Genomic DNA, 10464 nt, shown 5'->3' with positions numbered 1-10464 from the left:
CACACATGTAGAGTTTCTGATATATTTTCACCTTGTAGCTTTACAAGTGTTTTTCATAATATCTCAAAAAATACTTTGAATGTGTGTTATTTTGTAGTTTGTGCATGTGTAATGTATATAGCTTCCAGCATGACTTGTAATGTATTATTACCACTTCAATATTGTATATATATATATATAATATGTTATAACTTAAAATACATTATAACTTCTGCATTTAAAATTAAATATTGCTAGTGTTATAATGCACTAAGGTATAACTATGAATAGGAAATTCTTATAATGCATTATAATTGTGGTTACAGATATTTATGATAAGTTATAACACATTATAAGGTGTATTATGAGAAATTACTAATGTATTATAATGCCTTTAAATGCATTATAAATATGGGCTTCATAGAAAGTGTTACCACATTTTCTAATACAGCATACATTTGTAAAACTATGACATTAGGAAACCAGAAAAACATAGAGCATAAGTATGTTGTTGTTTGAAATCACATAGATTTTGCTAAGTTTATCATCCACACTGGAGCATCCTTTTCCTCCTCCAAAAACGGACACTTGCGAAAATGCTTTTTAATACTGCATACTTTGAAAAACAATTATGTTATGACACCGAAACGTTTTCAAGTACAAACGTATTATTGTGGATATGACCTTGGAGCACTTAGAATTGTTGACATCTTTCACACATAAAGTCTAATGTCTTGTCAATTCATATATATAGTATATACATACATGTCTATAAATATTCACAAACAATCTGCTACTATACGACAAAATTGAACAGATAAAAACAGGAATTAACTAATTAAATAACAATAATCTTTACTATAATTTGCTTGTGGACATTGGAATTGACATTCCTCTGAATGAAACCAATACTTATTTTTATACTTTCTCAGTCAACACTGTTAACATGGGGAGTACCCATCAGAGGCCAAGCATTCTTGACACAGTTAAAACATATCAGAATGCACATCCGCCATTCTATCATCTCCAATCCACAGTAACAACAGTGAATGTGACCTTCAAAAAGTTAACCAATAAAGATATATTGAGAATGGAGTTGAGACATATTATATATACTACTAGACTGGCTGTACAAAAAAAAAAAAATTATGGCATTCCAAGCTACACCGGGTGCTCAGCAATGCTTTTACAAGGCCAAAGGGGAAATAAACCATTATCCAACATTTGACAGATCCACAAAAACTTAGACCTTAACCCTGCATTCAGATTGTTCATCTTGCCAGAATGACATACATGAATTGACCTTGTAAATTCTTTCCAAAAGTCTCCCCTCTTAATTTGTCTCAATCCAAGACCAAATAAATGGATTGTAGAAAGAACAAAGCCAAATGATTTGCTGCTAGGGTAGTTGATGCATAACATGTCTATAAGCATGGACAAAGTGAGCATTATGTTTTTTTATGTTCATTTTTAATCACCATTTTGCCTTCTTTAGTTAACTGTTAATGAACGTTCATTGTGATATATATATATATATATATATATATATATATATATATATATATATATATATATATTTTAAAAGTACAAATATTCCATGTAGTATCTTATTAATATGGTCAAAACAGCTTCCATCCATTTTAATTATAAAATAATTTAAAAATGCTGTTTAAAGTAAATGTAAATGAAGTATTGCATGGCACATTGCAGGACAGGTTACATTTCCATTTAAGTCTTTCATGTCAGTTACCAACATGCACGATCAGTCAACAGCTGAATAACATTTTGGAAAAATGGTTTGCAAAACGGACAAATTTGGATTCTATCTAAAAAGAATTGCATACATTTTTATTCACAGCACTTTTCATAACACATCCTAAGGTAACCACAATGAAATGATTGAAGTCATGAAATGTGAATGGCAGTGATTCTCATAGCAGTGATCTACAATTAAAGATGGATGCACAGGTGATATTAAGTCTTCCATAACGCTGGCTAGGTCTGGCATAGTAAATTGTTCTCAGTGGTTTGACTACTTCTCTACAGGTTCCACTGACTTCCCAGTGTTGAGCGGTAATACATATTGTGCTCTTCACTGAATTTTCTCCCAGTGAAAGCCATTGTTTATTGCTGAAACTTTTTTGGATAAGTCTTTATATTTCAGAGACTGTCAAATTTCTTGGTAACTCCAAGGTTGTGGGTTTGATTCCCAGAAAACACGTCAGTGGATTAAATTGTTGCCTTAAATGCACTATACGTTGCTTTAGATAAAAGTGTCTGCCAAATGCATAAATGTATAAAAGATGATTAAATTCATAGTACAGGTGTAGGCAAAAGTACTGGCGAGCAGTGAATTTTTTTCAGGATGGTTAATTATCTTGAGTGGTTCCCTGTGTACTTCTCAAAAAAAAAGGAGAACTCACCTTGAAATCTTCTATTCCTTATGCTTCTTCAGTGCCGTTTTTTTTTGTAAAGAACATTGATGGACCTAATAGAAACCTTCCACGCAGTTGAATCAATCAGCTGTCACATTTAAGCTTTTATTTGAGTAGCTGGGGAGGGCGGTTCAGCCCATGTACGCATTCATTTTCATGTTCATATTCGCTTTCAGTCAGTTTTATGATACTGAAAGCCAAACTGGCTTTTGTTTTTATGTTTTGGTCATTACGTTTGGATTCTATTGATTATTGACCGTTTACTGTCTTAATTTTGACCATACAAGTAATATGTTTATCTGCTGAATTGATGCTGATCTAAAAAGTTTGCTAAAGAAACTGTAAGAAAAAAAGTAATTGTTATGTATTTCTACAGATTTTACTGTAAACTCAATGCTAGCAACTTACTTTTTAATTTTGACTGATATTCCAGAATTGTGATTACATTTCAGAAGTGTGATCAACATTAAAGTCGAAAACATGCATCCTAAATGTAGACACATTTGTCATAGACAGGGCTTGCCTTTTAAAGTCAGATGATGATCTCTTGTAACGTGACCGAACATATTATATGTTTATTGGACAATTAAAATACATCTGAAATGGGTCTTAAACTAAGGCATAAGTCGTCAACTGATCTAGTATTATTAGAACTTTATTACAGGTGTAAGGAGATTTGTACCATTTCCATTGTGATGTCTCAAACTAAAAAGCTTTTAAACATATAAATATTATATCTGGGGGCTCATAGACTTATGCAAACCCCTGGCCTTGTAAAAAAAATATATATATGGGGCAGTATATTTCGCTCTCAGCCCCTGAGGGAAGGTTTCATTTTACAATGACAGGGGTTTACCAGGCTTGACGTGCCCAGACAGCTTGTCTAAAAGTCTGGAGCCAGGCAAATTATTAGGATCTGTGCTTGAGTATAGCCTAGATACATCTCTGGACTCAAAGAATGTCGTAAACACAAACGTCACACTATGACTTGAAATGTCTCCTGATAAAACGGGGGGGAGGGGGCACATTTATTCTACAACAAGTCATTGATAACTTGAGGCCAATGCTAGATGATTTTAGTAGTGGTATAGTAACTCCTTGCACTTTCAGGATCATGGGTTCAATTTAGAGGGAACACACATGTTGAGAACATCCATAGTTTGTATGGACTGCAAGGTGCTTTGGACAACAGTGTCTGCGAAATGCATACAGTAAATGAAACAGCAAATGTGTCCTCCTAAACAGAAGTAACAGATAATTAATTAAGACACTAAATAAGGTATTTAAAGTCAAAGTTATTAAGACTTTGCGATAACTTACAGCAAAACACTAAATAGAGCTACAGTAGATGACTTGCAAGCAAGTCAACTTAAAGAAAACAATAATGTTCAATGTCATGCGTACAGAATTTTACATCTCATCAGCCCATGTCAACCATGTACAGATAAGGAAAGGTCTGGGGTGTAACCCCCTTGTCATGGCCATATTTGCCCATTAGCCTCTTTCCAACACGGCTTCCTAAAAATCCTCTATATATGTAAGAATTTATAATTAATATTAATATTATTCATAACAATAGAGGAAAGGAAGAAGACATTGTATAAGTAGTACAGTAGTAGTATAACAAATATAGTAGGGGGTCAGCAACCTTGTGGTAAAGAAATGAATTGGGACCCCAAAGGAACCTGTAGCTCAACTGTTAGAACATGGTGCTAGTAACACCAAGAACATGGGTTAGATTCCCAGGGAACACAAACTAAAACTTAAATGCACTGTAAGTTGCTTTGGCTAAAACCATCTGCCAAATGCACAAATGTAAATGTAACCAAGCAGTTTGGACCAAAAACATTTTGGCAAAAAAATAAATAAAAATAAATTGTTGTTGAATCTAGTTAGTCATCTCACATGAGAAAGGGGCACATCTAAAAGGAACTAGGGTTGCACCGATATGGAATCTCTGGGCAGATACAATTCACAGCTCATTGTGGCCAATATGGTTTAACATTTATGCCGGCAACCAGACTGTGCCTACAGTGGTGTGTGTGCGTGCATTTTGCACATGCATGTCTCATTCACTGATACTTGTTGCAGCATTAATCTGTGACAGTTTCATTGTATAGCTTATGAAATGTGAACACAAAAATCATAATGTCATTATGTAACATAATACAGATTGAATAGTCATAAGTCAAGATGTTAGAAAAGTCTCAACTTGTAAAGTACAGAAAGCACATTCGTTTCACTCACAAACTAGTGTCTTTAGCCATCTCGAGATCTATGAAGTAATACATGGAAATGATTGCCCCCAAGTGACATACATACATGTTTTTGTTGTGTTTTCGTTTATTGCCTCGTCAAAACATAAACAGAATGTGGGAAATGGCACGTCGTTACGAGGTACATAACAAGGTACAGCAATGTTGAAATAATTCGTACAGTGCAACATAAGTCAAGTCAAGTCATTTTTATTTGTATAGTGCCTTTCACAACCCACACCGTTTCAAAGCAGCTTTACAGAAGATCTTGCAGATCAACACTAGTGTGAATCTCACTGTCAGAAACGCTGTGTGTGTGTGTGTGTGTGTGTGTGCATGCGCAATGTTGCTTGAGACTGCCGAGTCCCTGCCTGAAGTAAAGAAGCCACAGGCTGTCAGAGATTCTCTTCCGCAAGCAAACAGACCTTGATAAATTTTCGGTAAAAACATAACATTGGAGCGACTTTATGATTGGAAGTCATAGAATTTACATAGAATTAAATATGTATTCTACCTGACTAAGGTTTATCCCCCTTATCTTTCCACCATCCTGCACATTAAAGGCAACACAAATAAAAAGACCTCTACCAAATGGCATTACAGTTTAGGGTTTCGCCAGGAAATTTCCACTGTTTACCAGAATAACAGGAGGAAGTATCAAAGAGGGCTACCAAAGGAAATCAAAGAGGGCTATCTGACTGTCCTTTAATCATGGATGAGATTGTGTTGCATTAATTCCATTAGGGAAAATTGTTATGGGAAAAAGAGTCCATGAGATGAGCTTTGATATCAGTGTATTCTTGGAATGTGTAGTATGGAAACTGCATTTGTGAGGTGTAGAAGAAAATTATAAGATCATCTGAATGGAAAGCAGTTGTGGTTACATCTACATATATTTTTCACACCTGTCTACATTTTCAGATAAGGAGATAGTTTTCAGATTGATGGGCAGCAATTTGATTGGTTGCTGAGGGGGACCTAGCAGCTGGATGTGATGGAAATGTAGAGTCTCTTAAGCTCTTGAAGCTAATTTGATGCATGTTTAAGACTTCATAAGTGATCAATTTAATAAGCAATTAGACTAAGCCATCATTTTCTCTGGAGAAGAATCTGAGAAGCAGAAGTTTTTGCCCTCCATTTATTCTCACATTTGTCCAGAAGAAACAGAGACCTCATTTAAATTTTTTCGTCCTATTTGTCATATTTAAAATGAGAAGTCGTCTAATCATAAACCTCTTGTTTTCTAATTGCATAGAACTTAAGGTACACAACAATCATAACATTTACATACATATATGTCCGCTCTCTGATTCAAACCCTATTCAATTATATGTTTAATTGTAACTTATAGATGGACAGTAATTACTATCAATATTTTATGGTTCACATGTAATACTTTCAACGAGCTTACTAGCTGCACAGCTCTTGGCATTTATGTTACCTTAGCTATGTTCACAATTGATCCTTTTACCTCAACAACTAAAATAAAAAGTACCTTTAATCGGTTAATTGACTGGGTTAAGAGTCACCCACTGTTTGGTATTTTTCTTGCGTTTCTCCAGTTGGTAACCTAATCACGTTAGGTTGATAAATGTTTTTAAAACCCTGACCATCTCAGAAGTGGATGATGGGCCAGGGAAAACTGTGGCCCACTTAGCAGTCAACAAAATGCATAACATTTAGTTAAAGGGTTCCAATGATCATGGACACCTTAAAAATATCAGGGAATTTTAAAATTGTGATTTTCAGGCTTGGAAAAGTAATCAAAAAGCCATTGAAAATTTTTACTATAATGAACATATAGTGGATATTTTCTAGTTTACCTCTGCTCTAAAAATATCTCAAAAGCTAAATATTTCTATTGTGCAGAGTAGAACTTGCTTTCAAGCCACTGTTATGTGAATCAGCTTGAAGCGATCCAATAGGGTGAGAACGGACCAAAATGTAACTCCTTTTACACTGTACATCTTGACAGCTGTCTCCTTGGTGATCATGATTTCAAGCTTGATTACACTTCCCATAGTGCCATTTAGTGCTTTGCGCATGTGCAAGCACTCTGAAGTGGAATCAAGCTTTAACCCTTACTAGCCGTAGCATTCAAATTTGGGAACAATTATTCCCATGGTTCCTGTCTCAAACTCTCTGCTGTCCAATCACCGATTTTATTTCTGAAAACTGTCAGATACTCATGACAATATAAGCTAAAGCACAAATGATTGGTTAAGGGGTTAGTGGGCATGAATAATAAATGTATCGTCATCATCGGCATCCTCCATTTGCCTGGGCGGAGCCAGAGAGGATGCCCCGGGAGATTTACTCCAGTGTTGGATTTACTGCTTCAAATTAAAAACTGAGGCAATCTTTCGAGGTAAGACAAGTTATTTAACATGTGTTGTCGATATTGTGTATTGAAAGTCAAGACGTTTTACTTACGAAGCATTTATTTGTAGGAGTAACGCTAGTTTTGTTTATTCCATTTTCACACTAATCACTTGAATGGTCATAGCTTTTAAACAACAGATTATATTTCTAATCTGTCTGCTATTCTACATTGCCCACAAAATTATGGATATTTCATACACTCTAAGTTTCCCTCTAGCTTGTAATTACAATGGTTGAAATTGCAGTTGTCTGATGAAGTTTGGTGGCTGGATAAGATTTTTTAAAAATTGCTGTGTGAAATCTTATTGATAAAGGATGATTAGCCTTAAATAATCATACATATATTTATATCATTTGAAAGCCCTGGTTGTTCTATTCTATAAAGTTCAGGTGTTTGATGTTATTTGAATATGAATATGATATGAATTTGGATATGTATATCATATTTTGGCACAGAATGGAATTTTTGCAATGGCAAGATGGTACTGCATACAGTTTTGCAATGACAGTTTTGCAATGACATGAGTAAATAATTACAGAATTTTCACTTTTGGGGGAATTATTTCTTAAATGTTTATGAATGATCAGCACCCATGCTGATTCTCAGAGCTCCAGTCATGATGTTTTCCATCTCTAAAGGATCACTGAGGCCCTCATGGTTCTCCGCATAGATTTTGTAGATGTGTCACTTGCCATGTGACAGATTTCTGTCTCTAAAGGACAGACGATCAGCTGAACCATCCCACATCTTCTTCCACATCTTCTTCCCTACCTACAGCTGATGCTCAACTATGGATTCCATTTGAGCCCCCATTTAATGGTAATATATGAATAATGATTTATAAGGAACACTAATGAATATTTATTCCAGGATACATTCAATATAGAATACAATGGATCGGATCACAGGCAATCTGAAGATGGCTGTGGTTTAGTTACTTTTCTGCTTGTATGCTGCCACCATCAAAAAGCAAGCTCAGAGGAAACCTTTAAAGCAGTTTTATCTCCGGTCAATCTTGTGGTGGGAATTACATTTTTAAGGAAGCAATTTAACCACCACAGGTTTTCAGAATTTTCAGAAAGTCATCAGGGTCAAATTACGTAAGATCTGCAGTATTCTGATATATTTTCAACACAGATTCAAGATTACCCAAATACATTTTTGGATCTTATGTAGAACAAAATGGACATAAATAGCCAAAAATCATCAGACTTTGGTATTTCAAAACTTTTGTATATTATAGCCTAGTTATATGAAAATAAAATGTCACTATGGCTTCAGTCTTGCATTTACTCCCATTAAACTGATACTGGCCCGAGTCTGCATCCTAACAACTTTGTACTGTTAACTGTTTTTTACCACCATCCTTTGATATAATCTCACCATCTTTGGAGGAAGACACTTTTCTCCAAAGTATTTAACATTGCAATTAAGGTGTACACTGGATTTTCAGTTCTTTGGGATTTGAACTTGCAACCTTGGCATTCCTAGCACAATTTTCTACCATGTGATCTACAAAGTATAATAATTTATAATCATTATAATAAACAATTGCCAAACCTTCTCCCCATCCTTCGACCAGACACCACCAACGTTGTTGTCACTCATCTTGTTAACAAGTTCTGCTAGTTCACTTCTGACAGTAAAGCAAAACTTGGTCATGTCGAAAATATGCAACCAGTTATAAAACATTTGTTTATGTTGATAGATCATTTATGATAACAGTATTCAATGATAACAGTAGTATCAACACAGCTCTTTAATGTTAAAACCTGGATCACAGTATTGCATCAGTTAGTAATATCTAGCAGACACTTCTAAGTCATATTATCTTTATGTAGTTGAAGTGTGCATTTTTTTCTATGTTATTAGGGTCTGATGGATTTCTACTGTAAATGCAAAGGGCAAATATTTGTTATCTTCAAGGAATAGTTAGCCCAAAAGGAACATTTTGTCAACATTTACTCATGTTGTTCCAAAACTTTGTGACTTGATTTCTTCAGCGTAACATAATAGGTGTCATGGACTGATAGCCTCAGTCACCGTTCACTTTCATTGCATCATTTTTTTAAAAATTTTTTCATACAATGAAAGTCAATGGTGATGACTGAGGATAACTTTCTGCCTAATATCTTCTTTTGTGTTCCACAGAAGAAAGAAAGTAATATGGGTCTGGAACAACATAAGGTTGATTAAATGCTATAGTGAACTGGTAAATGTGGGGTGAAACTATCCCTTTAAGACTTGAATGTCTAAAACCAGCATGTGAAAGCTTGATTACAGTGTAGAATAATTTACTTTACATTAATGCAAGACTAACTATACTACTATGGTTATTTATTGTAATTGTTAATCTGTTAAATCATATTAATAATATAATACAGGTTATGCCATAAATGTATGTAAACTGCAGCAAAGTAAAAAAATAAATAAATAAAAATAAAAAAAAGTTTGAAAACAATAGCTGTGTCTATTGCACCAAGCACATATATAACAAAATAACATCTATGAAAAAATATGCAAGCTTGCAGAATTACAGCTTGCTACTAGTTAATCACAGAGTTACCAAAATGAAGCTAATGAATACAGCCGGGTAGATCAATTTAGTAATAAATCACTTACCTAAACTGCCTAAATAACTTCCCCTGCCCAGTAAGGGCTATTAATATTGTCAGTGGAATCTCTGGCGAATAATTGCTTTATTGTCTCCCTCAGCCTTATCATGTTATGCTATTTCATTCATAGAGTGCCACACTGTGGCTAAACGTATATGGCACTGAAATATCAACAGCACTTCACTTGCTCATATTAATTAAAGCCAATGTATTAAATAGATATAAACGAGTTGAAATAACAAGGCAATGTGAAACATATGTTAAACAGGTGAGGTCAATTGTGTCATAGTACTGTATACTGTATAAGGAGCCTCCAAAAAAGAGCATGGATCATTCAAGACTTGTCAATTTGCCAAAAGATACCTCAGCAAATAATCCAGCACTGGATTTCATTGTTCCCCAAAAAATTAATTGGAAGGATTTTGTGCATTTCACCCTCTATAGTGCACAAGATAGTTTAAAGGAATCAGGTAAAATTTTTGTACGTAAAGGTTAAGATGAAAACCACTTCTAAATGTGTGTGATCTCTGATCCCTCAGACATAACTGTCTTAAAAAACATCATTCATCTGTAATGCATATCATGAACATGCTTGGGATGACTTAAGTAAACCTTTGTTAGTCAACAACACTCACCACTGCATCCACAAATGCAAGTGAAGACTTTACTGTGCAAAGCAGAAGCCCAACATCAACACTGTCCAGAAGCGCCAGAAAGCTAAGGGTGTTCGGGCCTTATCTGCTGCAGCACCTAAACTTTGGAACAGTCTGCCTGTAAATAAGAGGTTGGCTCCTTCA

Source organism: Xyrauchen texanus, chromosome 7, assembly GCF_025860055.1.
Source record: "Xyrauchen texanus isolate HMW12.3.18 chromosome 7, RBS_HiC_50CHRs, whole genome shotgun sequence".
Lineage (NCBI taxonomy): Eukaryota > Metazoa > Chordata > Actinopteri > Cypriniformes > Catostomidae > Xyrauchen > Xyrauchen texanus.
Note: the sequence above shows the minus strand (reverse complement) of the source record.